The 7,712-nt window shown below is 44.5% G+C and overlaps 1 long non-coding RNA gene across 1 annotated transcript; it reads right to left on the bottom strand.

Moving 5' to 3' along the window:
* Positions 1-5,613: 5,613 nt before the first annotated feature.
* LOC120691434 lies at positions 5,614-7,463 on the bottom strand. The gene is made up of 3 exons (XR_005682224.1): positions 7,238-7,463; positions 6,368-6,461; positions 5,614-5,837 (listed from the first exon to the last, which is right to left on the bottom strand). It is a non-coding gene; the product is annotated as an uncharacterized LOC120691434 (long non-coding RNA).
* Positions 7,464-7,712: the final 249 nt, after the last annotated feature.

The raw sequence follows: 7,712 nt of genomic DNA, 5'->3' as shown, positions 1-7,712 counted from the left end.
AAAAGTTCATGCCACGAAGTCGTGTCGGAATTTTTCACAATGAAAGCACCCGATTCACCCCATTGGACTCTAAACTCATGTTTTGGTGAGTTCCGTATTGTTTGGGTGCATTTGAGATCATTTCATTACTGCATGAAACTTTGTGCAAAATGGCTGAACTGATGCAATTAATGAAAAAGTTTGTGCAACGAAGTCGTGTGGAAATTTTTCACAACGAACGCACCCGATTCACTCCATTGGACCCCAAACTCATATTTTGGTGTGTTTTGTAGCGTTTGGCTGCATTTGGCATCATTTTGTTACTGCATAAAACTTGGTGCAAAATGGTTTGAACTGGTGCAATTAATGCAAAACTTTGTCCCAAGAAGTCGTGTCATAATTTTTCGTAACGCAAGCACCCAATCCAACCCGTTGGACCCTAAACTCATGTTTTGGTGCGTTTCACAGTGTCTGGGTGCATTTGGTATTATTTCGTAACTGCATTAAACTCGGTGCAAAACGAGGTGAACTGGTGCAATTAATGCAGAAGTTCGTGCCACGAGGTCACGTCGGAATTTTTCGCAACGAACGCACCGAATCCACCCCATTGGACCCTATGGTCATGTTTTGGTTCGTTTCATAGTGTTTGGGTGCATTTGGGATCATTTCATAACTGCATGAAACTCGGTGCAAATGGGCTGAACTGATACAATTAATGCAACAGTTCGTGCCATGAATTCGTGTTGCAATTTTTCACATCAAACGCACCCAATCCAACCAATTGGACCCAATACCCATGTTTTGGTGCATTTCACGGTTTTTGGGTGCATTTGGAATCGTTTCATTATTGCAAGAAACTTGGTTCAAAACGGGCTGAACTTGTGCAAGTAATGCAGAAGTTTGTGCCACAAAGTCGTGTCGGAATTTTTCGCAACGAACGCACCCAATCCAACTAATTGGACCCTAAATCCATGTTTTGGTGTGTTTTGTAGTGTTAGGGTGCATTTTGAATCGTTTCATAACTGCATTAAACTCGATACAAAATGAGGTGAACTGGTGCACTTAATGCAGAAGCTCGTGACACAAAGTCACATCGGAATTTTTCGCAACGAAGACACCCAATCCACACCATTGGATGCTAAAGTCATATTTTGGTGCTTTTGTAGTGTTTGGGTGCATGTTGAGGATCGCTACCTCAGGAGGCGCCATACCCGAAGGTTATAGGCAGAACAGTGACTGCTACTGACCCATTTCCATAACCTTCGGCCCATTTATCGCTTTTTCTCTCACAGGTCTGAGGTTTCTTCTGGTGATTTATTCCCGCGTAGGTCCAGTGATCGCGAACCTTCGAAGGAAAGTGAAGGTCCCCTCGCCATCTATGAGCGGAAGCCAAGGATGCCAAGGACCCTCGATCTCGAACCAGCGTGACGTAGCCCAAAGGACAGAGCACCCTCGGGTCTTCAAGAACCCTCAAAGGAGCGGCAGAAGCGTGAGGATTACGACTCGGACAAGCTTGCGTGACGTGAACGGCTCTTCAACTGACAAGCGAGTGCAAGGACCAAACAAGGCCTTCGAAAGTGCTGATATAAGGGGAATTGGTATGGGCATTGATGTAATTGTATCTGGGGCCATGTATCAAGGACTGATTAGGGGCTCCAAAAGTGCCGATATAAGGTTAAAATACATGGGCAGGAATGTAAATGTGCCTCGAGGGTTGGGAGTAAAAATACCCCCAGCTTTCTCTACTGTAACAAATTTTTGATCATTGGCAAACCTCATCCTGAGTAAATTATCCGAAGGTCTTTGAGTACTTCGTTTTCCTTGTCTGTCTGGTATCTTGGTAACCCTCGGGTGCGAAGATCCCAACAGCGGCGCCCACCATGTTCCAGCTCGAAAAACAATCCCAATGGCTCCCACAAAGAGAAAGGCCGCCAATCAAACCACCACCGAAGCACAAACCTCCAACCTCCACACCGTCATATTCTAAACTGCTGTCTCCCTAGAGCAAACCCTCGCCCAAACCACCGGAGCAGACATACAAATCCAAGCACAGCGTCTTGCTCAAGAGAAGAACATGGCCGCATTGATCAACCAAGACATTGAGTTCGTTGAGGATGACGAAACACAACCCGAGCAGGAAGACGAATACACACGAACTGCTCTCAAGCTCAAGGCCCATGAGAGGGAAAAAGCCAACCTCAATGCCCAGCTGGCAACAAAGCAGCGGGCAGTAACACAGGCAAAGAAGCTTGCCGAGGCTAGACGCAAGCTTGCCGGGATGCAATCCGAGGTCAAGCAACTCCAAAAGGCCTGCGAGAGTCACCAAGATGCAGGTCAAATAGAAGCTTCCCGTCATGCCCAAGTCAACAACCTTCACTAAGAGCAAAACCAACATCAAGAACATCATTACCAAGCAAACTCCCCCTTCGATCGGACTTCCCCGCTATGCCCACAACTTCAGCTCATGCCCTGGCCTTTCGGCTACAAGCCCACACAGCTGCCAAAGTACAACGGCTCTGTGGATCCGACTCAGTTCCTCATGACCTACGAGGCAACAATAGCCTCACCCGGAGGAGACGACCCCATCATGGCTAAATCGTTCATCATGGCTTACGAAGGTCCAGTCTCAACATGGTACTCTTACCTCCCTCCACTCTCAATCACAAGCTGGTTCCACCTCAGGGAGAGGCTGAAGCAAGACTTCCAAATCTTTAAGAAACTAGCCATAACTTCCATGGAAGAATTTCAATGCTTCCAGATGGATCGGGAACCACTACCTGACTACCTTTGAAAGTTTGTTTAGAAGAAGGCACAAACACCAAACTTCCCAGAAAATGCAGCAATAGAAAAGTGCATTGCCTGACTGTTACCAAGCCAGTTAGCCTCGCACCTCTCCAGAGAACCCTCGAAGTCACTGGTAGAATTGTACACTATAGTGGAAAGTACGCAAGATCCGATGCAGATCATCGCAGGAGAGTTGAACGAAGGAAGCTGATGAGGCAGCAGCAAGCCTGGCCACATGGCAACCAAAACAGTACAAGACACAACCCTCAATACATATTCCCTGTGGAACCTTCGCAAAGAGCAGATCCACACCACGACGCTGAGCCATACATGACACCCCCTACTGCACAGACATTTAACCCACAACTATGGATGGTAGTGGGTCGGGTTTGGGGCGGATATCCGCGGATTTCGGGTTTATAGGTTTCGGTTTTGGGTTTTAGTTTGTGCCCACAGATTTTTGGGTTCGGATACCCAAAATCTAATGGGTTTGGGGCGGATCTTAATCTTTACCCACGGATCCACCGTCGGGGCTCCGGAAAGCAGCACGAGCTGTAGGGCAGCTGACCCAGCTTGGCCACGCACGAGCAGCCCAAGGCCCACATGGCTTGCTGTAGGAGCACTCCTCCTCATGGGCCAGTCCAAGGCAGCCAGACCAGAGGCAGCTCCCATGGGAGTGGACAGGCCAGAAGCTGGCCTGTGGCCCAAAGCAAGCAGGCAGCTTGCACGGGGTCGCGTCCAGCAGCTACAGAGCAAGCAGAGCGCCCAGCAGGGGTTCACCGCGCAGCCCGTTAGCGCACAACCGCACAAGGCGAAGCAGTAACACATAGTTTGTGAACTTTTTTTTGGGTTTTGTATAATCCGTTGGGTTTCAGGTATCCGCGGATTTTGGTTTTGGGTATGGATTTTCACCCGAATCGGTGTTCGGGGTGGGTTCGGGTTCGGGTTTTGGTTTTGGGTGCCCAGACACTCCACCAGACCCAAACCCGACCCGTTGCCATCCTTACCCACAACCAAGTAACCATCGCCATGAATCTAATAGAGGAGGCAGATCCACCCGCGGCCGAGGCGTGGAAGAGGCTGCGGCTAGGGACCTCCGGATCAACCAAGAAAGTTCTTTTGTCACTTCCATGACGCAAAGTCAGACCACACAACAAATCACTGTCCAAAAAAGAAGAAAACCCTCGATAGAATGGAGGCTGAAAAGAAAGCCAAGCTAGTCATCCATACAAGCTCGACTGGTCCAAACCAAACATATAACCCTCAACAAACCCAACATTACAATCTCATACCCTCGAACCACCCATACAATTCCACTCCACAAGCATTACCCTCAGCACCACCTTTTAACCCTTTCCAACCATCACCCACCTTCAGCTATAACCCATACCCAGCCAATTGGCAACCATAGCCAAACTCTCAAGGAGCACCATCGTAACCTCTGAACCTCAATCCCCAAGAAAACCTCCCACCACCACCTCCAGGGCCTCCACCCAAAGAGGAAAAATCCGAACCCTCATCAAAGCCAGCCAAGTCCATTACCAACCTTTGGTATGATCATGCCCATCTCCGGGGGCTCATCTCATGTGTTCTGCAATGTTTGGTTGCATTTGGAATCGTTTCATTACTACATGAAACTCATGTTTTTGTGCGTTTTGTAGCATTTGGGATCATTTCATTACTGACAGCATTGGAGCCCAAACTCATGTTTTGGTGCGTTTTGTAGCATTTGGGATCATTTTATTACTGCACGAAACACAGTGCAAAATGTTCTGAAATGGTGCAATTAATGCAAAACTTTGTCCCAAGAAGTCATGTCAGAATTTTTCGCAACGAACCCACCCAACCCAACCCAACCCATTGGACGCTAAACTCATGTTTTAGTGCGTTTCACAGTGTTTGGGTGCATTTGGAATCCTTTCATTACTCATAAAACTTATTGCAAAACGGGTTGAACTGGTGCAATTAATGCATAAGTTTGTGCCACGAAGTCGTGTCATAATTTTTCGCAACGAACGCACCCGATTCACCCCATTGTACCCTAAACTCATGTTTTGGTGCGTTTTGTAGTGATTGGGTGCATTTGGGATTGTTTCGTCAGTGCATGAAACTTTGTGTAAAACGGGCAGAACTGGTGCAATTAATGCAAAAGTTTGTGCCACGAAGTCGTGTCGGAATTTTTCGCAACGAACACACCCAATCCACCCTTTGGACCCCAAGGTCATGTTTTGTGACACAAATTCATGTTGCAATTTTTCAAATCGAATGCACCCAATCCAACCCATTGGACCCTAAACCCTGTTTTGGTGCATTCCGCAGTGTTTGGTTCATTTGGAATCCTTTCATTACTACATCAAAATTTTGTGCAAAACGAGCTGAACTTGTGCAATCAATGCAAAAGTTCGTGCCACGAAGTCGTGTCGGAATTTTTCGCAACGAACGCACCCAATCCAACCCATTGGACTGTAAATCCATTTTTTGTGCATTTCGCAGTGTTTGGGTGCATTTGCAATCATTTCGTAACTGCATTAAACTCGGTGCAAAATGAGGTGAACTGGTGCAATTAATGCAGAAGGTAGTGCCACAAAGTCACATCGAAATTTTTCGCAACAAACGCAATCAATCCACACCATTGGACCCTAAAGTCATGTTTTGGTGCGTTTCATAGTGTTTGGGTGCATTTGGGATCGTTTCATAACTGCATGAAACTCAGTGCAAAATGGGCAGAACTAGTTGTAACACCCCAGACCACACAAATCTGAAATGCCACTTAAAACACAACCTTCAGTTGAATTTAGGAAAAATTCAGCAGCACCGTATTTGTATTTTGAACAACGCGGAAGCAAAAGATAACAAGAAGATAAAACATGTAAGTTTTAACACACTAGCATGAGATCATCTTAACAAGAGACTCCAAGTAAGACATTAAGTTTAACATCATGACCACACTTCAAATTTAAGCCAACAACGTTACATATTAAGTTCTTTTATTATTACAACACACAAAAAAAGAGAGATGAAATTATGAAGTGTGAACGTGCTGCTACTGCCCAACCCGCATCTTATTCAAGTTCCTGGAAAGAGTAAAGCAAGAGTGAGACTTGAAACAAATCTCAGCAAGCAAACTTATTTTAACAAGCTATTTAAATCACAGATTGATTAGGCATATGATTTAACATAGTGATATTCAAATCACATAATAAAGAAAGAATCAGTTGTCGTAAGTTTGTCTACAAAGACAAGAACTGCTAGTAAACATCAAGTCCACAAAGATTATAAAATAATTTGCAATGCTTTCCATGAATGCATATGAATGCAATGCCATGACTTTTTTTACATCGCACCCCTCCTTGGGCAATGCACGATGTGTACCAGTACATTCACATCCATAGGATCGTGATCTTCTTCAAATGCATATGTGATGCAAATGCATGCAACAAAATACAACATGACAATGAATATTGCCAAAAGTATCTCTTCTTCATTCTACAATAGCAAAATATAAAATACTTCATGATGGGAATGCAACACCAAAAAGTTAGATACATTCGAGTGATATTCTGGTTTCACATTCTGAAATTAAAGTGTAGGTGATAGAAAGTACATGTTAAAATTGTAACAAAACAACCGCTACACATTTACTTGCCTTCACCGAAGATCAAGAACGTGACCTAAGCATGGTCCGAAAGATGTACCACCTGTTCACAAACACGGCTTAGCACCAAAACAAACACACTTCATAAGTAAATACATCGAGTAAGGCATTCCTACGCCCGAACCCAACATCCTCACACAAAACATTCCAATCTAGACATAACAGCAGCACTGCCGGTTATTCTTTTTCTATACTTAAATCCTGATGGATAAAATTTCTGGTATTTTTCCACATGAAAGATAATTACAGAAACTACAACTTTCTAGTTATCTAAAAGTGGAGGAAAAATCATGATCATTGGGTAAATTTGAGGTGAATCTTAACCTGACAATCAGACAGATCCTGCAGAACAGTCCTACTAAACTATTCATAACTGAAGCTCCAAAACTCGTATGAATATGAACTTTACCAATCTGGAAAATTTGTGAAATTATCTACAACTCTTATAGCTACCGTAAATTCCAGTTCGGCAATTATGTTATGCTAAACTTCATGCTAACAGACGCTGCTCAGAATTTCGATACTGAAAAACTGTCAGATTCCAACCTTAGTTTCTCCCTCATCTTAAATCCGATTGAGGTGTTCTCTACGGCCACGGAAAGATCTCTAACTCTTCTCCAACTAATTTAAAGGTTTAATATTTTTCTGAGATCAATAAAAGCACGAAAAACTGCTAGGAACAGAATCTGCCGAATCTGTCAACCAGCAGAGACTAATCACGAGATCCATCTCTAAATCCCCCACTAATCCAACAAAAAAAACTAAAATCAGGCCCTAAATCTCATCCAAGAAGAGGGGGAGACATCCATGGAGTCTTACCTAGGGTTTCCCCTTGGAGAGCAATGAGCAAATGGTGGGGAAGATGCAATATATGCACCTCTTCTTTATCTTCTTGTTCTCCTAAATCCGTTTTCTTCTTTTTCCCTTCCTTTCCCATATTTTCTCCCTTGGATCTTGAGGCTGCAGTAGGAAGGGGAGAGGGGAGGTTTTCTCCCATCCGTGAGAGGCAGAGAACGTGAGGGACAGGGAGAATGACCGCACTGAGAGGAGGTGGCGTGGGGAGGTCACATTAGATTAGGTTTTCTCTCTTTGTTCTTTGAATCATCTCATCCGTCCAAATTTTGATCTATGATTACACTATGATCATAACTCCGAGTATCACATATGAGATATCAAATGGAATGCTCTTGACGAGACCTACACATCCATGGTCTTTGATCATCCATCCGAGCAGCCATTCAAAAAGTCAACTTTTTGCCTCTTCCAAACTCCTTGTCAAATTTGGACCTCTTTA

Source organism: Panicum virgatum, chromosome 9N (assembly GCF_016808335.1).
Source record: "Panicum virgatum strain AP13 chromosome 9N, P.virgatum_v5, whole genome shotgun sequence".
In the NCBI taxonomy this organism is placed as follows: Eukaryota; Viridiplantae; Streptophyta; class Magnoliopsida; order Poales; family Poaceae; genus Panicum; species Panicum virgatum.
This window is presented reverse-complemented; position numbering and strand designations above follow the sequence as displayed.